This window comes from Ochlerotatus camptorhynchus, unplaced genomic scaffold (assembly GCF_037179485.1).
Source record: "Ochlerotatus camptorhynchus isolate MF236.1 unplaced genomic scaffold, CSIRO-AGI_Acam_v1.1 ptg000292l, whole genome shotgun sequence".
In the NCBI taxonomy this organism is placed as follows: Eukaryota; Metazoa; Arthropoda; class Insecta; order Diptera; family Culicidae; genus Ochlerotatus; species Ochlerotatus camptorhynchus.
In genome coordinates, this window is record NW_027040781.1 from 1,447,094 (window position 1) to 1,471,576 (window position 24,483).

Consider the following 24,483-nt stretch of genomic DNA (forward strand, 5'->3'; position numbering starts at 1 on the left):
ACGAAATAAGGATTAGTGAAAGTCGATTTTTTGATTTTTGGCCGCCTGATATTTGATAGTGACCGGCGCCGCTGGATTACGCCATGTAGTTTAGAGACATAATATAAAAAAATCATTTTAATCACTACTAATTTAACATTTAAGTACAATCCACGTCACAAAAACTCAACTAGTCAACTGCAACTGATTTAAACTAAAACCTTATCAAGACTGACTTCCACCTTCGTTCTCTAACTGATTTTGTTCCTCGGTCCTGTAGTAAGAGCAAAGTCTTCCGGATGGTAACTGGTCGTTCGCTAACTGAGCCAAAACTTGAATGCTTTTTCTGATTGAAAGTTGTTGGGTTTCATGCTTGAATCGAAAGTACCTGATGATGTCCAACTCCAACGACAAACGGTTTCTGGCAAATGCTTCCTCGCAATACCGGTGATGAGATCCGACTTGAGCTTGGTTTTTGGTGACATGATTTTCTTTTTTGGTTCAGCTTGCTACGGCAATCAAATGGAAACTAATAAATTGTGTGATCCCTCTCCGCACATATACAACAAAAAATATCATTTTAGAAAATTTGAAATATTGTAACTTACAAATTGGACAAAGAACATGCCGTAGCAATTTTTTCTCTTATAGTTTTGACCCTTGGTAATCTGCGAAAAATATAAAAAGTTGAGATTTCACTGAAGTTTAAAGAACTAAAAATATTTATTTGATAATAGCTATGAAAAATGGACTTTTTTCAAAAATCTCGTCGGGGCGAGCTCTAAACAACATTTCCCAGAGTTGCCGCCATACAAAAGTTTGTTTGTAACACACTTAGCTATCATTTGGAGGGTGAGTCCCCAGATTTCCAGACATAGTGCAATCTTGGGACACCCTAATCTGCAAACTTTAAAGCTGTTTTGAGAACTTGAGAGAGCTTTGGAGACGAGCTGCGAACGAGTAAATACACCTTTATTGATGTTCAGGGTACTTATAAGGTCGTGGAATCTATGGGATGCTAAGGAGATTTTTTTCTAAGTTATGAAGGGTTTTAGACATTAAAATCAGAAACGTACTTTCGCTAAAACAGCAAAAACGAAAAAAAAGAGTGTGGGAATGACACTGATGAAGACTACACATTGTAGTCGAAATACGTATCTGGCATAGATACCAAAATTATTTAAGTGGAATTAAATGAAAGATAACCTTTTTTTTTGCTGTTTTATAAGCATCCCGTTAACAACCCAATTTCATAACTTCAGTACTGTTCAATGGATACCTATCAATGTATAAATGTGCAACTTTCTCCCAATGTCAGTATTTGTCAGTATGAAGTATGTATGTCTGATCAAATGCCTGTATAAATACAGGCATGTCTGTACATCTGGCATCCCTGGTGTGCCGACAACTCGGTTGTGGTTGCAAGACGGTGAAGCGGAAGTGAGAACTAAATCGATAATGAGAGTAAAAATGTAAAAGTATGACAGACTTGAAAAGCATGGGCTACAAAATGGTGAGTGACAATCTGGAAGGAGCGATATACCTAGCTCCGGTCCTCACAAGTTCCTACCTCACGCCTCCACGAGTCATATGATCACAAAAGACTGCCAGCTGAAGCATGGACACAGCTGGTTGGCGTAGCCTGGGCAATGTTGTCAATCCGACAATATCAGAGTGAGGAGGTGCGACGCGAACACTGGTGCGGTAACCATAGCACGGTGATAGAGGAAATGCTTCGCCAACCCGAGCGTCTGTTCACCATGGAGGTGCGGCTCAAACAGCGTCTGACTGGCATCCAGCGGCTGAATAAGAAATGCTCTTCCCCGGAAGCTACACCGAAGATGGCAGCCCCATCACGGCGGATAGGAGACCTTAGGCCAACCACCTACTGTCTCTGAAACCTTTACAAACAGAGAAAGACATCAAACTGATATAACGGCAACGACTTTTAGCGCAAAACAACGAACACGAATTGGATCATGGAATGTATTGACGTTAGCCCAGCAGGGTAAACTGGCACAACTCACCAACGAGGCGCGACGCATGAAGCTAGAAGTCCTGGGACTGAGTGAAGTTCGTTGGCCAAACTTTGGAGAACACAAACTGCCGTCGGGACAGGTACTACTATACTCTGGTATTCGAGGTGAAAACGCTCCCCGCCATCGTGGAGTTGGTCTCCTACTTAGCGTCCAGGCAAGTGCTGCGCTCATCAAGTGGGAGCCTGTTAATGAGAGGATAATCGTTGCCAGATTTAGAACACGGGTTCGTAACCTTACCATAATCCAATGTTATGCGCCAACCGATGCTGCCGAGCTACAGGACAAGGAGAATTTTTACAGTCAACTGAATGCCGTCGTGGATAAGGTTCCAAAGGGTGACATCAAGATCTACACTGGCGACTTCAATGCGAAGATCGGCTCCGACAACACGGACTATGAGCGTGTCATGGGACGTCATGGTCTCGGCGAAATGAGCGAGAACGATGAGTTGTTTGCAGAATTTTGTGGCAATAACGACATGGTGATCGGAGGCTCGCTCTTCCCCCATCGGTCAGTGCACAAAGTCACGTGAGTTTCCCGTGATGGACATACCGAGAATCAGATCGACCACATCTGCATCAGCCGAATGGAGACGGAGCCTTCTTGATATCCGGAATAAACGCAGCGCCAACATCGCGTCTGACCATCACCTTCTAATCGGCGAAATCCGCCGACGCGGATCCAGCGACGGGAAATGACGCGGATCCAGCGACGGGAGGAGAGACTCGGGCGGCGGTTCAACACACGCCGACTTGAAGATCCAGCGGTAAAAAGGTCTTTTGTTCATGAACTTGAGACTTGAGCTGCGGACGTTCCAGAAGGTGGCAGCGTAGAAGAACAATGGACGGCCATCAAGAATGCCTTTATAGAAACAAGCGAGAACAACTTGGATGAGCTGCGCACCCAGAGGAAAGAGTGGATCACAGATGAAACCTGGCGGAAAATTGAGGAACGTAGAGAAGCAAAAGCCGCGATAGAGCGGGCGAGAACCAGAGAAGCCAAGAACGAAGCCCGTCAACGGTACTCGGCTCTAGAGAAGGAAGTCAAGCGCTCTTGCAGACGGGACAAGCGAGCACCCACGTATATCGCCAGTGTTTGCGGCTTTCTCCCCTTCGTCGGCCAGGGAGTTCACCCACGAACTCCCTGGCCAACGAAGGGGAGAAAGCCGCAAACACTGGCGATATACGCCTCCTCTACGATATCTCACGACGCCTGAGTGGAGCAAGGATGAACCCGAGGATGCCAGTGAAGGACACGACTGGACAATTGCTTACCGACCCCACTGACCAGCTGAAACGCTGGTTTGAGCACTTCGAACAACTTCTTCAAGTTTCGATGGCCAACCAGCCATCAACATCTCGGCATGATCCGCCTAGGGTACGGCGCATCACTTGCGTCAATTCCGAGGCCCCATCACTGCAGGAGATTGAAGCAGCTATCCCAAGCATGAAATCCAACAAGGCTCCAGGGGTCGATCGCATATCAGCAGAGATGCTCAAAGCTGACCCCATGCTATCCGCACAAATGTTGCATCAACTATTCTGTAATATCTGGGACATCGCGACTTTTCCGGCCGACTGGATGCAGGGCATCTTAGTGAAGGTCCCAAAGAAGGGGGATCTGACTGTGTGCGACAATTGGCGAGGCATCATGTTACTGTGTATTGTTCTCAAAGTTCTGTGCAAAGTTATCCTGAATCGGATACAGGAGAAGATCGACGCGACTCTCCGACGGCAGCAGGCAGGATTCCGTGCCGGAAGATCTTGTGTGGACCATATTGTCACGCTCCGCATCATCCTGGAGCAGGTCAATGAATTCCAAGAGTCCCTTTATTTGGTATTCATTGACTACGAAAAAGCTTTCGACCGTCTCAATCACGAGAATCTCATCGTCGCAGTATGAGGCTTTCACGTGCAGAGTTCTGCATAACGAAGCCTTGTCCGACCCTATCCGGGTAGTCACTGGTGTGAGACAAGGATGTATACTATCACCGCTACTGTTTCTCTTCGTAATCGTCGGGATCATGGTAGGTGCAATTGACCATGTACCGAACCGTGGGCTGCTTTGGCAGCCTATCACCATGGAGCATCTCAACGACTTGTTGCTCTTGTAGCACAACGGCGCTCTAATATGCAGAGTAAGCTCAATGACCTAACCGAACGCTCCTCTGCGGCGGGTCTCACCATCAACGTCAACAAGACCAAATCGTTGGATATCACGGGCAACCCTTCCAACTTTATGGTAGCGGGGCAAGCAGTGGAGAAGGTCGAAAGTTTCCAATATCTTGGCAGCCAAATAGCGTTGGACGGCGGGACAAAGAGCGACATAGGTGCACGAATCAAGAAGGCTAGGGCTGCCTTTGCGAGTTTACGAAACGTATGGAGATCCAACCAGATAAGTCAACGCACCAAAATCCGAATTTTCAACTCGAACGTGAAATCTGTGTTGTGATATGCCAGCGAGACGTGGTGTGTATCAGCGGAGAACACTCCAAAGCTGCAGGTCTTCATCAACCGATGCCTGCGGTATATAATTCGTGCCTGGTGGCCTCACAACTGGATCTCGAATGCCAAGCTCCATCGTCGATGTCATCAGAAGCCAATAGCAACCGAAATTCGAGAGCGAAAGTGGAGGTGGGTCGGCCACACACTTCGACGGGGCGGAAACGAAATCTGCAAGCAAGCGCTGGATTGGAATCCGGCAGGACATCACAGCAGAGGTAGACCCAGGGGCTCATGACGGCGGAGCCTCAATAATGAAATTAAGCAAGTCGATAGGAATCTGACCTGGGCCCAGGTCAAGGCAAAAGCGAGCAGCCGCCCAGAATGGCAGTCTTTCACGTTGGCCCTTTGCACCGCTGGTGGTGCACAGGACCCTTAAGTAAGTAAGTAACTTGAGAAGCATTCATGGAGCCGTTCTCGAAGATACTAGTTCTAATTTGTAGTTCTTGTTCTCCAGACCCGTTCATTCCTTAGTTTTATTCATTCTAAAAGAACTAGGGTAGGTGTTCCAGCAATAGTGGTGCCTCTATAGTTGCGTTATGGAGTTTGTGCCGGAATAGTGAGGAGGACCCGGATATGATTATTTTTCATCGGTAGCTCTCTTAAAATAAAGCATATTTGCATATTTCAATCTTAAAATATGCCCAAAAGTGACGAAAAATAATTAATTTTCCTTAAGATTTTCACTCCTTTGCACCTATAGTAGTGTACCTATAATAGTGGAACCCATAAGAAACCAACGCATTTCACTATTACAGGAACCAAATTTAGCAACAACCACAACTAGTGGAACAGTGTTCCTATTAATGGAGGACGAGTTTTCTAAAATTGTATGCAATTATATTACAAAGTAATATTTTTCTATCAAAATAGAGGTTGGAAGCTATAAATTGATGTATAACGATTGTGTGTATATCGTATATTTATTTTTTATTAATAAATTGATTGATTGGCCATCTCTGGTCTCTGGGATGAAAATGTAAAAAAGTAGGTTTTGCCATACAAATTTCAAACGCAATACGGAAAGCCGGGTTAAAACCAATCGTCTTTAAATGTTGTACAGTTGTTTGAGACCCCAAACGGAACCTAAAAAGGGCTGTTCTCGCTTGATGTGGTCAAGTTTGCGTTTTTTTTCCTTTAACGGTGACATGATCATAACTATAGATCAATTTTGTTTTTGTTTTATTAATTCCCATTTGACTCAAAATCAATTTTTACTACTTTTTACCATTATATTATTGCACAATGTTAGTTAAAACAGCAGTATCAGAAGCGTTAGAAGCCTATTATTGTGTATGGAGACCTCCATACACAGCAATATGCTTCTAACGCTACAAACGTACCGCAACAATAGGACTGTTTCCCCTAATCTTCAGACGACCGCGAGTAATCGGTTCAATTCCTTTAACTCTAGATTTAAGTAAGAACATTAGTTATGTAAAACGCAAATGATAACTTGGCTCTGTAAAGCTTATTCGATTGAGACTGTACAAAAAAATTAATACAAAAAAAAGCTTTTGTTCTTGTTACTCCTAGAAACTATACGGTTCGTTTTCTGATGTGTGCTTAGTTCGTTTTTTTCCTTGATTTGTTTTCCGTCGTTCTTGTTTTCCGTGCTGAGCACCAATGCTACCGACGCCAGGGAGACAGCTCCCACATACTCTACCTATCGACCCATCAAATTCATGAACCGGGGACCAACGGCTTTACTTACCTTCCGACGGGAGGCGTTATCAGAGATGTTATTGCTGGGGTGAGAGGTAATCACGCTTACCACTACAACACCGGCGCCGCTGTGTTTAGTTCGTTGTCTAGTGTCCAGCGTTCAGCATAAAGGGTGTCCACGATGAAATTGCCACACTATGAAATTGCTCTAACTTTTTAACCGTTGGGTAGAATTTAATGAAAATTTGGGTGGATTTAGCTCATAGCGCATTATTTACATCCTGCAAGTTTTAAAGTCCTGTGATCAAAACTCGCGGAAATGGAGTCGAAAGAACAGCTCGTGCGTGATAAAATCTTGCGCATTCATCACGAGAACAAGGATCTCTCGCATCGTTCCATCGCTAAAACGTTGGGAATCGCGAATTCCACGGTGTCGCGAGTGATTAAGCGGTTCGAGGAACGGTTGACCACCGATCGGAAGCCCAGAAGTGAAGGAAAAAGTATTTCGTACAACACCAAAAATCACAACCGCGTAGTTGGGGCCTTCAACCGAAATCCGAACGCCTCCGTTAGGGATGTGGCTAAGAAGCTGCACCTAAGCCGAAGTTTTGTCCAGAAGGCCAAAACTAAGGCTGGGCTTCGAACGTTCAAGGTACAAAAGGCCCCTAATCGCGACGAGAAGCAGAACAAGTCCGCCAAAACCCGTGCCAGGAAGTTGTACCTCAACATGCTGACGAAAGTTGAATGCTGCATCATGGACGACGAAACATATGTGAAGGCCGACTTCAAACAGATCCCCGGCAACCTGTTTTTCACGGCCAAGGATAAGTTCAGCGTTCCGGAGCATGTCCGCACTCAGAAGATGTCCAAATTTGCGAAGAAATTCCTGGTTTGGCAAGCCATCTGCACGTGCGGGAATCGGAGTGCACCTTTCGTGACCCAGGACACGATGAACGGACAGGTGTACATAAAAGAGTGCCTTCAGAAGCGGCTGCTTCCTCTCCTGAAGGCCCACAACGTCCCAACAAACTTCTGGCCGGATTTGGCCTCATGCCACTACTCCAAGGACGTGCTGAAGTGGTATGCGGACAATAAGGTCAATTTCGTGCCGAAAATGTTCAACCCTCCCAACACTCCGGAGCTCCACCCCATCGAGAAGTACTGGGCGATTATGAAGCAGCACCTTCTTAAACGACCTAAGGTAGTGAAGACAGTCGAGGAACTGAAGAAAGTATGGGTTTACATGCAAAAAACGGTTGATTCACAGGTTGTGCAGAATCTTATGGCCGGGGTTAAGGCCAAGGTGCGGGTATTTGCGTATGGACTGTAAATAAAATACGAGTAAAATGGTAAAATGAAGTTTAATAGTTATTTCTCAATCCCTGAAAATTTGATGGCAATCGGATGAAAACTCGAATTTTGCGAATCAATTTTGTGTGTGGCAATTTCATCGTGGACACCCTTTATGCATTCTGCAATCGTCAATTGAAGGTAATATGATCTTATTTCATAATTCTTGCTATAAGACACCAATCATACCGATGAAAGAACACAATCATAAAATGAATGAACACACTTTCGGGCACTTTTCGAGCAGTGCCTCCTTTTGGCGCGCTCTGTCTGCAACACTGTTCGTATCTCGCGACCAACCACCCACACTTGTTTTGCAACACTCCGGTTAGTTTTTTCTCTTGCTCTCAGCATTTTTCGCGCACATGTTTTGCTCGCTCTCTTCTTACTGGCGCGTTTGTTTTGTTGCACACATTCAGTCAATATACCGGCTCGTGACGAAAGACCAAAAAAAAACGATACTCCCACAGTCATCGCGGTCCTCACTGCCAATCCGCCTCGGCAGTAGTAACGCACGCCAGACCAGACCAGACCAACCAGCCAGCCAGTTTCGATTCAAGTCTCGGAACGGTTGGATGCTCTTTCTTCGAGCGGGCGCAAACTGTTAGTTAGTCATCGGGATTCGGTATCGGTTTCGTGTGTGGTGTTGGCGGCATCCTTTTGGCATCAACTGCCAGTTGAGAGATTTTCATCGGTTAGTGTTCAGTTCATTTTGAACCATCAGCCTGAGTGGAAGGACTTTCGGTAATACACTAATCTCACAATTCGATCGGATTGCCTCGTTGTTAAGGGGGATGCTTGAAGATTAGGATCCAATCCAATTTCAATCAAGTTTCCGGGTTTTGGATTTCGGTATCGAACGGACAAAACGGATTGTGGTGCGTGATTTGAAAAAAAAAGGAAAGGCGACGATTGGATGCTGATACCACCCATGGTTCCGAACATGGAATGATCATCAACGACCATCGATAATTTTTGCCGGAATTGGACGACGACGACGACGACGACGACGACGGCGACGCTACGGTATGGGAAGCTTTGATCTCAAGTGTTTGCTTTTGTTGAGTTCTGCGATTACCCAGTAAATATTGTGAGGGTAAAATACGCTTACAACTGAATTAACGATTCTTTTGCTAAGCAGCCTTGCATATATATGTGTGTGTGTGATTATTTTATTTCTGTTGGACCTGGGTATCAGATGTTTATGTGTTTTGCTCGAGATTACAAACAGTGCTAGCGGGCGTTAATTTTGTGGGTGGTTCGCGAAAATGTGATTGGAATTGATTTGTGTGTTTAGGAAGCGAACGATGAAAATTCAATCAATTAGACGGCGAAACGGTTTGTTATGATTAATTAATTACACAGATTACGACCGTGCGATCTTTTACATTTTTACATGAGCATAGGTTCGTTAGGAAGTGAATTTATATTCGTGTGGCCTCTGGAACGGTGTGGTATTTAATGAGTTCTAAGAAGAATGTGTGCTGTTTTCAATGAATCTCTTGGAAAGACATACATCACAGGATTGATTCAGTGAAATTGATGAGAATAAAATCTCAACTGAGAAGATGCTCTAATGAAAAATTTGCTCGACGAGCTGGAACATTTGTTTGGAGTTATTGTGCATAATTAAATGGAAAGTTACCCGTGAATAATTAGTTTTCTCAAATATATATTATATATACATGTCGAATCATAATCGTAAGTATGGACAAAATTTGTATAAACATATCGTGAAGGATTTTCGTGGTAATAAATCATACAGATCCATAAAATATTTCCGAGTAAATGACAAACACAGTACCAATTTTTATTGGCTGTATTGGCTCTTTTTGGCCCGAAAGGTGGCCATGAAAAGAATCAGTTAAGTAAAAATAAAACTTCCTCAATGTGTGTTTTTTGTGTTTAATTTAATTTCTCAAAAAAAAAAAGAAAAAAGAAATATCTATAAAATGATTGCCCAAGGTCTTCAGGGTTCTGACTCAATATGGAATACTCAGAATTTCAAAGTTTAAAATAATTGATTTTCTTTGTTAAGTTCGCAATCTGCAGAGCTTTTCGAAGCCCGACATCTCGAATATTTTGTTGTTGATGTTTGTCTCAGAATCTTGAAAACTTGTTATATCCTAGAATCTTCTCATTGTGACTGTGTGTCGATTTTTCCCAAGTTTTAGGTTAAACATGTCTCAGTTTCATATTGTCGAAAATAATTTCATGTCTCAGAATCCTTAAGATTTTTTAAATCGATATTTTGAATTATGTTTTCCTATCTCTGAATTACCTTAAACGATTTGTTGGTACTTTTAGTTAGCAGTTTTTTAAAGAATCGTCGCATACGTTTATTAGAGTTCATATCAACAATTTTTTTTTTGGATTCTCTCTGGTATGAGAAATGGCTTTTATGTTGGCCTATGGATGTCAAAATTGAATCCATTGTTAAAAATATAATGTTCTTAAATTTTTCGTAGAACATATGTCATCTGGACAATTCAAATTAATATTTTTGATTAATTTTAAAACATTGTCAAAAATAGCTTTTCTTCGAAATTTATTATGGGACCAATATTAGAGACACATTAGGGACATCAACCCTAAGTATTCTCTTTAAGAGAGAAAAAAGAGTTCAGCACTCTAAGTTGCCGTATTCTTCTTTCAATTGTTAATCATGTTTGAAAAATCTCGTTTATGTTTTTCCTTTAAGTAATCATACCACTAGAGCAGTTTATGAAGACGTGTCGTATCACTCAACATTTATCACGTAGCAATATTTTGAGTATTTTCTTCTTCTAGGGCTTCAAGGGTTTTGTTTACGATAGGCCATAAAAATTAGCTCTTCTTTTTAAACTATATAGTATAAGTAGTTCCAAAACTGCTCGACGAAGCGAATGATTCTCTTCAATATTTTCTTAGAAACAGCTTTTCGTCAGGCGTGACCGATTGCCAATTGCAGTGGGTTGATTAGATGTAAGGAGCTCGGTGACCTAGTGGTGACCGTTTATGGTTACTGTGTATACAATCTTAGGTTCTATCCAAGCTGAGTTGATTGGGCCACATCAATGTATCTTTCTCTCGATACACAAGGATACGATTTATCAAATCGTTTATCAAGCCGAATTCATACCCATTACCCCAGCTCTCATACCTTCCTGTGATACTCGAGGACTTCTCGGCTTCCATCAAAGCAAGTATAACGCAATCAAAATACTTTCTTCTCCCTAATGACCTGCATTCGGTCGTGGCCGGCATCGACCTTGATAAAATATATGAGATTGCCAGCATTTGGACATTGAAAATGAACGTTAGTCCCAATAGCCAATTATCCGCAGAATTATCTTCGAATGCTTCCTCGAAACCCCCATTAAATACTCTAGGAACTCATCCCCTAAGGGCCGTTCATAAACCACGTAGACTTTCTAGGGGGAGGAAGGGAGTAGCAAAAAGTCTACGCTAGTCTACGAGGGGGGTATTTCACAAAGTCAGCGAATATTTTTTTCTCCAAAATATGAGATTTATCATCATCTATAAATAAAATTCGCTGCAGATATGTTAATAAATATATATGTACAGGCTCAATCGAATAAACATTACAGAGCCAAGATCAACATGATGTGTTTGTAGTATTTTGTTCCATCATGTATTCAAACAGTACAGTTCTTGATTACTTTTTAGAGCTAGTATATTTATAGCTGGTTTTTCACCGATTTAGTGAACGTGTGCCCCACCCACCTCGAATCTTTGCGCTCTCTTAAATGAGCACCCATTATTGTAATTAAGGGGAGTGCATACAACACTAAAGTATGCAATATTATTGACATTTCTGGAACAGTCCTGAAATTTTTGAAATTTTTCATAACGCCTCCCAAATTTATGGAAGTTCCTGCAAATAATTAAGGTTCAATTTACTTTGATGTATTTTCGAAAAATTCATAAGCAGTTTCTTTTTCGAAGCGTCACTATAGATTGCAAAAAGCTCGCGTAATTCTTTTCCCTTTTCTATTTTATAGAAAATGACGCAAGCTTTTTGCAAACTGAAATGATGCGTCGAAAAACGCTGCTTTCGAATTTTTCGAAAATGCATCAAAGTAAATTGAACCTTAATGCAACTGCTCTGAAGTTCTCTGATCATCCTTCAAGTAATTGGAATATCCTTGAAAATTATGCAATTGTCTAAAAATCTTGACTCCTCTCCGAAGATCTCTGGACTTACCAACTGCATTTTTAAGAAATTCCCTGAGATCCTTGTTAAGTTAACCGGTTGTCTGTACCTCTAAAATAATGCTAAGTTCATTACAAAAATCCTTCAAACGGGTATTTAATAAAATTCGAAATATAGGGGAAATGGATGTAATGTCGGTCTAAATGCCCCTGAATTGGACCCATACATAAATTCAGCAATCGACTAAATTTTCAATAGCTACCAAAAATATTTATTAGTACCGTCCCAATGACGCGTTCATCTAGATAAAATTGATAAATAACAGATTTTTAGTGATAGGCTCAATCTTAGATCCATACACTGAGGCAATTGGACATAAGAATTCCATAAGAATTTTAGCCACAAGAAATAAGTATGAATTTAACTGATTTGCCTTATGAAAAATAATGTTGACAAAAAAATAATAAATCGGAGCAGACTGGAACCGAACCATGAACGTTAAGATTACGAGGCCCGTGTGTTGACCACTCGTCTTTCAACGGTTGGGAAAATGAAATGGTTAAAATCGTATAAGGTATGAGGTAGCTCATGTTACCCGAAAATCATTCATAAGTCACGTTTATGAAATTCATATGTGTTGGTCATAAGTCGAGCCTTATGAAATTCTTATGTCTATTTGCCTCAGTGTAGGCCAACATTAGAGCCATTTCCCCTATCTCAACTAAGAGGCAGGCATATCAAGAAGAATTTAGCATACAAAAATTTAAGAGAAAAATTCATTTTGATGAATAATCAAGATTGCAAAAATTACCTGGGGTCATATTGACCCCAAGATATAGACAAAGGGTTAATTGAACTGAACTGAGATTAATTGGTCATCTGTGATGTTCTCGAAGTTACCCGGAGGTTCACTAAATTTTCATGAAGTTCATTCCCTGAACTGGACTTCTTTTTTTCCCTTGATTTGTTTTCCGACGATCTTGTTTTCCGTACTGAGTACCAATACTAACGACGCCAGGGGGGCAGCTTCCACTCCTGGACCCTACCTATCGACCCATGGACCAACGGTTTTACTTCCCTGCCGAAGAAAGGCGTGATCAGAAATTTTTTGCCACAGAAAATCCCGGCAGCGCCGACTGGAATTGAACACTTTGGGGTGAGAGGCAATCACACTTACTACTACCCCAAGCAACACGGCTTATCATAAAGAGAATGAAAATACTTTGTAATGACTAACGCAAAGAATCACTAATATTTTAATATACATCATTTAATTAATACATTTATACAACCTAAAAAGCGCAAGACGCGGAGCTTATACAACTAAATACTGGTCTTGTAACATGTTTTGGAAACATCATAAAAACCAGCGACAAAAAAAACAATTAAAAAATCTTGAGCATGGGATTCGATCACTGGTCCTTGGCGTGGTAGACTTGTTTCTACCTAACTAGACCAACACCGCTAGATGAAAGGTTTGTTATAAGTATCTATGATGTTCTTGCCAATGGCATGAACATTATTTTCTCGTTCAACACGCCTTCGATCCGTCATGAAGACGTTTTGTTAGTAGCAAAGCGTACATCTAATTGCCAGAATGTTATTTAAACGTATTTTCAACTCCTTATAAGACAACCTGCACATTTTCAGTTGTATTAATTTATGAGATGTCATAAAAAAGTATTTTCAACTTTCTTTATAACAAACCTCCGAATACCTCATAAGAAACTGTCAATCACTGCATGAAGAGACAGTCCGGCTCAATGGCACCCCCAAGTAACACACAAAACATCTTTCTGAAAAAGAATTAGAACGACTTGTTGTATTAATGTATTATAAGTGATGCATAAAACATCCCATGTGTTATATGAGGTTTAAAGATGTTTTCTTCATACTTCCTAGAATTTAACATTTACCAAAATAGTTTTCTTGTGCTTTTAACTTTAAATGTTATTTAAACGTGCATCTTACTGTTTAAATACCACTATAAAACTTGTCGTATGTCAAATCAATCTTAGTTGAGTTTATAAAGCTCTTGAAGAGATTCTGCACTTTCCAGATTGACGTGGACATTGACGGCGCCATTGAGCTGGACTGTCACTTCACGCAGTCATTGACAGTTTCTTATGACGTTTTTGGAGGTTTGTTATAAAGAAAGTTGAAAACACTCTTTTATGACATCTCAAGGATGTGTTATAAGTAGTTGAAAATACATTTAAATAACACTCTGGCAATTAAATGTACGCATTGCTGCTTACAAACGGATCGAAGCAGGCGTGTTGCACAAGAATATAATTTTCATGCCATTGGCAAGAAGATGATAGATACTTATTATTAACCTTTTATCAAGCGGAGTTGGTCTAGTTAGGAAGTAATAAATCTTTCACGCCAAAGACCTGTGTTCGAATCCCATGCCCATTTTTTTTAAATTTTGCTGTTGGTTTTTATGATGTTTCCAAAACATGTTATAAGACCAGTATTTAGTTTTATAAGCTCTGCTTCTTGCGCTTTTTAGGTAGTATAAATGTATTAAATGATGTAACTGAAAGTATTATTGATTCTATACGTAAGTCATTGAAAAGTATTTTCAACTTCATTATGACAAGCCGTGTTGCTTGGGCGTTAATGTTTACGTCAATCTGGATTGATTTTGTATACGACAAGTTTTATAGGGGTATTAAAACAGTAAGATGCACGTTCAAATAACATTTAAAGATAAAAGCAAAAGAAAACTATTTTGGAAAATGTTGAATCGAAGAAGTATGAAGAAAACATCTTTAAACCTCATATATAACGTAGGATGTTTTCTACATCTCTTATAATACATTTATACAACAATCCGTTCTAATTCTTTTTCAAAAGATGTTTTATGTGTTACTTGGGACACCACCAGCACCTCTATTTCTTTATGGGCTTCTGTTAAGTTCCCAAAATATGCATGAAGTTTTCAAAAAAATTCAGAAACTGTCTGGACTTTTCTGAAATTCTCAGAACGCTCAAAGTTTTTGAAAGCTTTCCTGGAATTCATGGAGCTGTCCAGAATTAAACCAAACTAACCCTTACAGGTCTTTAAACTTCCCCTAAATGCTGTCCTGTAGTTATTGGGACTGCTCTTAAGATCTCCGAGCGTGTCTGAAAATCTCTGGACTCAGGTTGTCTGAGGTTCTTGGAATTTCTTTAAAGTGTTCACAGTTTTTATCAAATTCTGTTGACTTCTCTAAAGTTTTCATTATTTTCCTGAATTTCTTAGAACTTCTCAAAAAAGCCAGCAGTTTCCATGAAGCTGATTGTACCGTCTTGAAGACCTTTTCTGAAATGGTCGAATTTTTTTAGAAGTTCTCAAATCTTACCTCATTATCTCCAGGGAATTTTAATTTTTCCAGAAAATACCGGGAAGTCTCAGCAAAGTGAAGAAGAAAAGTCTATATAACTCTTAAAGCGAACATTTTTTCCGACTCGATTTTATTTTTCTAAAAATACTGGGAAAAAATATCAAAAATCCATAAAATTAGTTTTTTCCTTAGATTCCAACGAAAAATTTATATGTAAAAATATTTTTTTTATCTCATCATGAAAACAAAATGGACCCTCAGCAAAGCCGAAAGGTCGATGTTTTGTGGTTTTTTGAGTCCAATTGTATGCAATCATGGCTTATAAAAAAAGTTTTTGTACGTAAATTTTCTTTGAAAAATTAGAAAAATGTGATTTTTTTTAGATTTTTGATAGAGAAAATGAAGGCTTCGGCATGACAGACTATTTTCTGCAACCCAAATTGAAACGCTGGAAACTCGATTTACTTACGAAAACATTTATTTTTCCTTGAATTGTTTTCCGTTGATCTTGTTTTTCGTGCTGAGCACCAATGCTACCGACACCAGGGAAGCAGCTCCCACACCGTGGACCAACGGCTTTACTTCCATTCCGAAGGAAGGCGTGATCAGAGATGTTATGCCTCAGAACATCCAGGCGGCGTCGACTGGGATTGAACCCCGGCCTGCTGGTGTGAGGAGCAATCACGCCTACCATTCGCTGAATGCATTCAAACGATTATTTAGGCTTTCAGCTTCAATTTGATTATATTTTTACCACTGAGAAAAAAAACAATCCAGCAGGGTTTTCTTGATATGAAACACACGCACTGCAAAATGCTGCTGATTTCGAGTTGCCGATGAAAGTGCAGCTACTTAACACGCAACTCGAATAGAAAGGTTGCCGAATAAAAAGATGTTGCCCACAATAGTCGCTCTCACTAGAGAAGATTGGAGCTTTGTAAAAGCGTTTCAAAACAGTTTTGAACAATTCTTTCGACTGAAATTGTTAGAGCAGCTGGCAGCAAAAGATTGTGAACAAACCAATACTGCATATGTGTGCGTTCGTTAGAGAAAAAGGCTATAGAAAGATGGTCGCTGCTTAGGTTGCCGAGAATACGTAAATTCCCCTATCTTTTTTCAATATTTTTAGAAAAATCAAAACGTAATTATTTTTTTGGAGCGATAAACTTCACCTTAATAAGGAAAATCCCCAAAGGTTTGGTAGCCATCATAATGAAGTATTGAAATTGGGTTGCTAGCGGAATGGTTAAATAAAATAGCTAAAAAGGTTGACTTCTAATTCCACTTAATTAATTTTGGTTTACACGTACGTTTGGTACGTTTTTCGACTTCGATTTCTCTCGATTTTTCTCGTTTACTTTACTTCAATTTCAGTTAGGTAGGTTCCAAATCTGCACGTTGTAGTTTCATTTTTATACCTATGAGCTTGAATTTTTTACCAGGGGATGAGTACTTAAAGGGGTTAACTTTTGATAAGTCTTTAGTGAGAATGACACGACTGAAGACATCACCCTTCTATATTGTCAGTGTTTTGTATGTTGGAAGCTTTCTAGTGCCACCTAGTGGAAGAATTACATGGTATCAACCACCCAGCAGCCATTGATCTCTTGATCAACTTTGCCTAAAACAACCGGTCTAAATAATCAGGATCTTGAGATACAGCAATACAGAATATTTGCGTGTGGGATGCTCACTAGCGGTAGAATTCCGAATTGATCTGTCAACCTCCCAGTACCCCTCGACCTCCTGGTCAACTTTGCCTAAAACAACCGGTCTAAATAATCAGGATCTTGAGAGCAATACAGAATATTTGCGTGTGGAATGCTCACTATCACCACCTAGTGACAGATTTACGATTTGATTAGACCACCTTTCTTCAGTCCTTGGCCACCTGATCAACTCTGCCCAAAACATCACCCTTCTATATAATCAGGATCTGAAGATACATCAGTTCTGAACATCACCCTTCTAAATAATCAAGATCCTGAGATACAGCAATACAGTGGGGTGTGCAAAGGATACTTTTTAGTGACTGGCTTGAACAAAGTGACCAACTCACTAAAAAGTGACTCGCTACTAGCCCCACAATTTGATTCCTTGGATAATTTGGCAATAATTAAGTGCACATGGGTTCAACATTTAATGCGTCAATTTAAGATTCCGTTTGATTTAACTAGTTTCTACAATTTGAGAGGAAATCTGCCAAAATGGACCATTTCCTGAAGTTTACCCAAGATGGCACTTCAGCATTCAATTCTTCGGACATGTTTACGTTAGTATAATAATTATATATATTACATTACATTTTTTACCTACGGGATGAGTACTTACGGGGGGTTAGCTTTTGAGAAATCTTTAGTCGGAATGACAAGACCGAATACATCTCCCTTCTATATAATCAGAATCTCGAGATACAACAGCACATAATTTTTGTATGTTGGAAGCTCAATAGTGCCAACTAGCGGCAGAATTGCGAATTGGTGTCAACCACCCAGCAGTCCTTGATCTCCTGATCAACTTTGCCCAAGACTTTACTGGTCTATATAATCAGGATCTTGAGATACAGCAATACAGAATATTTGCGTGTGGAATGCTCACTACCGCCGCGGCGCGCCGCCTACAAATTGATCTGTCAACCATCTATCAGCCCTTAACCTCCTGATCAACTTCGCCGAAAAAATTACCCTTCTCAGGATCTGAGGATACATCAGTTCTGAAAATTTACATGTTTACTAGTTACTGTTACTGATCAGCTTTGCCGAAGACATCACCCTTCTAAATAATCATATGGGGTGGGGTGCATGATAAAATGGACCATGATTTAAGGTTACAATTACAGGGTTAAAAAGGAGAGCACTACACCATTCAATTCTCCGGACATTTTTACATTAGTATAGTGCAAGTGAGTGTAATGTTAATGGCACCAATTTATAAAACCGCATGATAGATGAGTTTATTCAACTATGAGTGGAGATTGGGGAAAATGGTGTTTTTCAGAGGCCACCACAAAACGGGACTAGCACAATTCGATTGCTTAGATAAAGATTGCCCCATACCAAATTGCATCATGGAAAAAACGCTGTAGAAAACTACCTAGTTGACCGATACTTTTCAAACTTTCAGACAATAAAATATAACCCATTAGTAACTTTTGGCATATTTATTTCATTCAACTTCAATACCATAACGTACGACCTTACGATTAACTCCACTCATTAGGCTCTGTACAACATCTGGCTGCAGCTTCTTCTGTACGGAAACCCACTTTTTCTTCATGTCTTTCTCAGATTTGCCCTCTTTGGGATGCTTGCGTAGTGCCTGCTTCATAATAGCCCAGTATTTTTCGATGAGCCTTAGTTCCGGTGTGTTGGGGAGGTTCATGTCCTTGGGTACGAAAGTGACCCCGCATTTAGGGACTGGAAATCGATGTCTGGAAATAATGTCAAATACCCACAAAATTGATGTTTTTGGAATCGGGATGACGTGTAGTGACCGAAAATCAATATCTGACGCCATTTAGAACTCCAAGATGGCAGCTTCCGTCTAGAGAAAAACTGGGAAACACTGTCAAATACTCCAAAACATGGGTATTTTTTGGAATCGGGATGACGTGTACGAATCAGAAATCGATGTCTGATGCCATTTTAAAATCCAAGATGGTGGTTTCTGATTACAGAAAAATTAAAAAAATACTGTCAAAAACCCACAATATGGGAATGTTTGAAACCTTGCTAATATTAGAGACTGGAAGTCGATGCCTGACGCCATTTTAAAATCCAAGATGGTGGTTTCTGGTTACAGACAAAAATAAAAATACTGCCAAATACCACACATTATGGGTAATTTAGAAACCGTGGTTATATTAGGGACTGGAAATCGATGTCTGACGCCATTTAGAAATCCAAGATGGCAGCTTCCGGTTAGAGAAAAACTTGGAAATAATGTCAAATACCCACAATATGGATATTTTTGAAATCGGGATGACGTGTAGGAACTGAAAATAAATATATGACGGAGTTGGTTGGAAGTGCTAATGTAATAACTCAAGGTGGAAGTAACCGTCTACAATGGTACAGCAACAACCACCTTACTTCTTTCTCTCTGAGATGACTAAGTTGGTCTTGACGAGAGGAGCAACACAATAGTTGGGTTAAGAAGAATTGAATTATAACACACCATCGACTGGAAATGCTTTCGGCAACGTGGGGCTTTAGGTAGTGATGAAACGTCGCTAGAACTATTCCACAGTTGCAGACAGTATATGAGCAAGTCAAACGCGCACTTTTTTGCCTGTATATTTGAGGAAATACTTCAAATCTCCTCATACATTGTATGAGTTAGGTAAAGAAGTGTGCATTTGACTAGTACTGTCGTATTACTGGCCCACAAAAGCTTCCTCCATTCAAAACCATGAGGTTGCTTGTAGCTTCCGCCTTCAATAGGAAGCTTTTCCAACTTTCACAAAAAACTTCTTTCTGACATTTTTTTCAGCCTTCCCTCGATTTTTATTAAGCTTCCCTCGAGGTTCTTCTAGCTTCCAACTTTCCCAAAAGTTGTAACCAACTTCTTGCGGAAATATGTTACACTTCCCTTAGAAGGTTCTTAATCCTTCTTCTGGAACTGTTTTTGAATTCCTCCAATTTCTACAGACTTCCTTCGGATTTTTTTTCACTGTCATCTCTCAAGTTTGTTCTGGTCTCCTCGGTAAACTCTTCTGCCTTCCTCTGAAAATATCTTCTGTTCTCCTTCGGAAGTTTTTTTTTGAATTTCCCGGGTATTTATTTCGTCTTTTCGCGGAAGTTATTCCAATTAAAAAAATAACTGGAAGCACATCCGCGTTTTCAACATACAAAAGTCAAGTGGCCGTTTGAGTTCTGTTCGTAGGATAAGGCACTAAAAATTGATTCATCCATTCAATCTGTACCTAATAATGCTGCTCGCTTTCCGTCTATCAGTAGCAGTAGTAAAATAAAATTTTACATCCATTGTTCAAGGTTTTACATTTGTTGTTCCACTTCAATTGATTAAGGGGAGGTTCATGTGGATTTGGCCGAAAACCGTTCAAACTTTGCGAATTTTTTGTGGGAAAACGAAATGAAATACAAAGTTGTGCTATTGAGTTTTAATGCGTTATACATGATGACTACAAATTTTTTTTTTGTTTTAAAAAATTCAAAATGCGGCTTATCAATGGCGAATCTCGTCGGCCTCTGCGCACGAAACAATGTCCCCTGCTGTCAATTGTAGGGCCTTCCGTGGTAAACTGAAGTGAGTCACTGTCATATATTATGAAAATAAATAAAATTTCTTACGGCATATACCTAACCTAAACAAATTTTTATTGAAAAAACCTAACTTTTTGGACATTAAAAAAAAGTTAATTTTTTTTCTTTTTTTTGTACTTTGATCTCGTTTAAAATTATTAAAAAAAAACGATTGTTCATGCCAATAATAGGTATAAGCCGTAAAGAAAAGTATTCACTTTAAAACTATGTTTGATTGAAGCGAATCGGATGAATAGAACAAGACTTATGATTGACAAGAGTTCTCAAAACATGGTTCCGAGAAAAACGCGTTTAAAGTTTTTGGCTTGAAATGGGTCCATTCGTGACATGTGTCCGTCCGAGACGCTCTTACTCAAAAAATACGTATTGTATCGGAATATCCTTTGACACATATATTCTAAACATGTGTAGTTTTCATTTTATGCAAAAAAAAATCGATTTTTTTTCGACGTGTTCAGTATAGGTGACAGCATCACGAATCTCATTTTCCAAGAACACCTTCAGCACACCTCGTTGATCATACCGGAGAAACGTTTGACACCGCCACGGCGAGCCAGACCACTGCTTTTGCTGCTTCTGTTGTCTGCTCACCATCGCGTCCGAAGCAAAAATGAGTTAAGACTGGACAGCAGCGTTGTTTTATATCTTTTCAGGTTAAAGAAAAATGATGTGCAACCAAGTGGTACTCAATTATGACGACTGCGCTTGGGAACAACGTTTATTTCATTAAAACAGTGAACAAATTATCACTTTTTATTTGTACTTTGAATAATGTTTGACATTACCACTTTTCCAATAGTCTCTTGTTGAAAATCATCAGTTGGAAGCATTGCGTGGACATATTTCTGATCGATTGGTGATAAAATTATTGAAATTGATCCAGGGGCAGCTGAGTTATTATTGTTCAAAATCTTTCATAATTTTGTTTCATGTTCCATTTTCGGTTTTCACAAAGTGTACCCCAGTATAGAAATTAAAGACGTAGTCCTACGTCAAAAAAACTGGCGGGAGAAGATGGAAGAATCATTCGAGCGAAGGCTGAAAAAGCTTCCAAGAGAAGTCGAAATAAGTTTCCGAGAGGAATCAAAAAATAATTTACGATGTAAGGTGGAAGGAAGTTCCAGGGCAAAGTTGGAAGAAAATTCAGGAAGTTAAAAGTATTTCCCGATTCCCCTGGAATTACCAGAAAGAGACATCGACTGTTTATCGATTCATGGATAGCCAAAAACCGTGAGAAAATTGAAACATTAATCGACAGGGTATCCATAAGACATTTTTAAGGATGTTTGATTTTAGATTAGATTTTGATTGTTTAAAAAAAATCGGTGTAAATCGGTATAAAACCTCAAAAATCGGTATTCTGAGGAACCTTATCTGTATATCGGTATCTAGTTCGTAAATCGGTATAAATACCGATAAATCGGTATATCAGGCAACACTGCTCCCAAGTGACAAGCACATTGAGTGAGTCCGTAGTACCCACACTCCATTTCAAAACTATCCAAATTTAGGAAGAATCCACCCAGTTTGGTGGGAACTACCAAAAATTGGGTAAACATGCATTTACCCAAATCCGGGTAAACCTACCTGCGACATAAACTGGGTAACGGTTACTCACATGTTGAAATTTGATAACAGGGTAAACTTTACCCATTTTAATAGATATTAGTTGATATGATCGCTGCAGAAGCTCTATCAAACATAACCTCACACGAATAGCTTCTCTAGCCTGTTATTGATTGTTGAGGTCGTATTGTCGGAAAAATATATAACTACGGAATACGACATTGAAATACCCAAAAAAAAAACTATACCATTGCAAATGCTAACCATTTATTGAGATTTGATTTTAAATGAGTTCTATAAATAAGGAACAACGACAAACATTTGACACCGAGAAAAGCTTCACAGAATATCCCGATAACCTAGAATTAGTAGAATATTAAAGGTCCAGAAACTAACAATATACTTACTAACTATAGCTGCTGGTAGCATTCACCATGAAAACAATTCAATATCTGTAATTTTTTTAGCATCAGATTTATATACGTTGAGCATTAAAACTTTCACTGGCAGCGCAACAATTTCCATTTTATACCTGAACAATTTTTAACTTTGGGAATATTTCGATTAGAACTATTTACCCAGAATCTGGGTAGATTTTACTCATCAGAACAAAACTAGTTTACCCAGATTTTGACAACTCCATACTGGATACAAGAATGGGTTCCATCCACCCAGTCACTGGGTAGATTCAGAATAGCGTGCAGCTAATACAACGCAGAGAAAAAAATTACCCTAAATTTAAGTTCTTTTTACATCCCAATCTCACTTTTCGTTGTTTTTTTTTTTGTAATTACTTTATTTGTACAGGCTCAATCGAATAAACTTTACAGAGCCGAGTTATCCTTTGCGTTATACATTATTACTGTCTTAAATTTAAAGTTAAAGGAACTGGACCGAGTACTCGCGGTTGTCTCGAGGTTAGTGGAGATTTACAATTTTTTGGATGGGAAAAGGGAAGAAGGAGGTTTGAAATGTGGTTTACGATACAACTATTTAATTAATCCTAAAGCATGAAATTATTTCTATTCATCTTGGAAACAAACATTGAAAAAAAAACCCCACACGTACAAAATACAAACTAAACACAAGGTTAATCCAACTTACAATCTAAGGTTAATATCCTTAAAGTAAACATATATGAGTTTCATAAACTCCAGATCGCGTCTAGCCAAAATATCCCGAACTGGAACATTAGGTTGTCTACCTCGAGCCCGAAGGGAATCATAAAAATGTGATCTGACTCCACGATACTCCGCACAAGACCAAAGGATGTGATCAGCGTCCTGGTAACCTTGTCCACATTCACAGAGATTGCTGTCTCCCAACCCCACACGGAACAAGTGAGCGTTTAGACAATAGTGATTGGACATGAGACGAGACATCACGCGTATGAAGTCTCGACCCAAGTCCAACCCTTTGAACCATGCAAACTTCGACACCTTAGGGATAATTGAATGTAGCCATCGTCCCAAGCTCCCGTCACTCCATTGATGTTGCCAGCTAACGAGCGACTGCTGACGATAAATAGAGAAAAATTCACTATAGGCGATTTGTCGATCATAAATGTCGCCTTCCATAGCGCCCACCTTCGCAAGTGAATCCGCCTTCTCATTGCCCAAAATTGAGCAATGCGAAGGGACCCACGCGAAGGTGATGATGAAAGAGCGCACGGATAAAGTACTAAGCAGTTCTCGTATTTTCAAGAGAAAATACGAGAAGTGCTTTACCGGCCTAATGGAACGTATAGCCTAGACAGAACTGAGACTATCCGTAAAAATAAAGTAGTGGTCTGGAAGAAGTGAAACAATAGTTTCCAAAGTGTAGTGAATTGCTGCCAGTTCAGCCACATATACAGAACAAGGAGCTTCAAGTTTTCGAGAGGCGCTATGAAATTCATTAAATATACCAAAACCAGCGGACTCCTCTATTAGAGATCCATCTGTGATAAAAGTTCTTGCAGAATCAACATGGCCAAACTTTGCAGCGTATAATGACGGAGCAATCATAGGACGATGATGCTCTGGAATTCCGCGGATTTTCTGCGTCATAGATAAATCAAAATTCACTGAATTGCCGAAATCGGAGAAGACTACACGATTGGGAATATTTCTTGAAGGGCTGACATCCTGTGTTAAATATAAGTAGTACAAAGTCATAAAACATGTTTGAGGATTTAGCTCCAGAAGCTTCTCAAAGTTTTCGATCACCAGTGAGTTCATTACTTCGCAACGGGTGAGGAGCCTCAGAGATAACTCTGAAAAACGGACGGATAGTGGCAACATGCCCGCCAGCACTTCGAAACTCATAGTAACTACCGTACTATAAAACCGATAAAATCTTTGTCCGGTACAACGTCAGAAGATCTTGTGGATGGGCTCCCCACCACGTTCCGGTAATTGATCGAAGGAAATTGATCCTTAGTTGGCATTTTCGTCTCAGATACTCAATGTGGGATCTCCAGGTGCATTTGGAATCGAACCAGACCCCGAGATATTTAAAAGACATGGAATGAGTGATCGGTTTACCCAAAAGTTGAAGCTTCGGTTGTGCTGGGCTATGCTTCCTAGAAAAAACGACCAACTCAGTTTTCTCCGTGGAGAATTCGATACC

General features: G+C 39.9%; 1 protein-coding gene across 1 annotated transcript in view; it reads left to right on the forward strand.

The window, feature by feature from the left end:
- The first annotated feature begins 8,096 nt into the window (after positions 1-8,096).
- ETHR overlaps positions 8,097-24,483 on the forward strand; it is a 315,230-nt gene continuing 298,843 nt past the window's right edge. The window contains exon 1 of the mRNA XM_065228526.1: positions 8,097-8,560. The gene's annotated coding sequence lies outside the window, so the exon portion shown is untranslated. The remainder of the gene's footprint in view (positions 8,561-24,483) is intronic.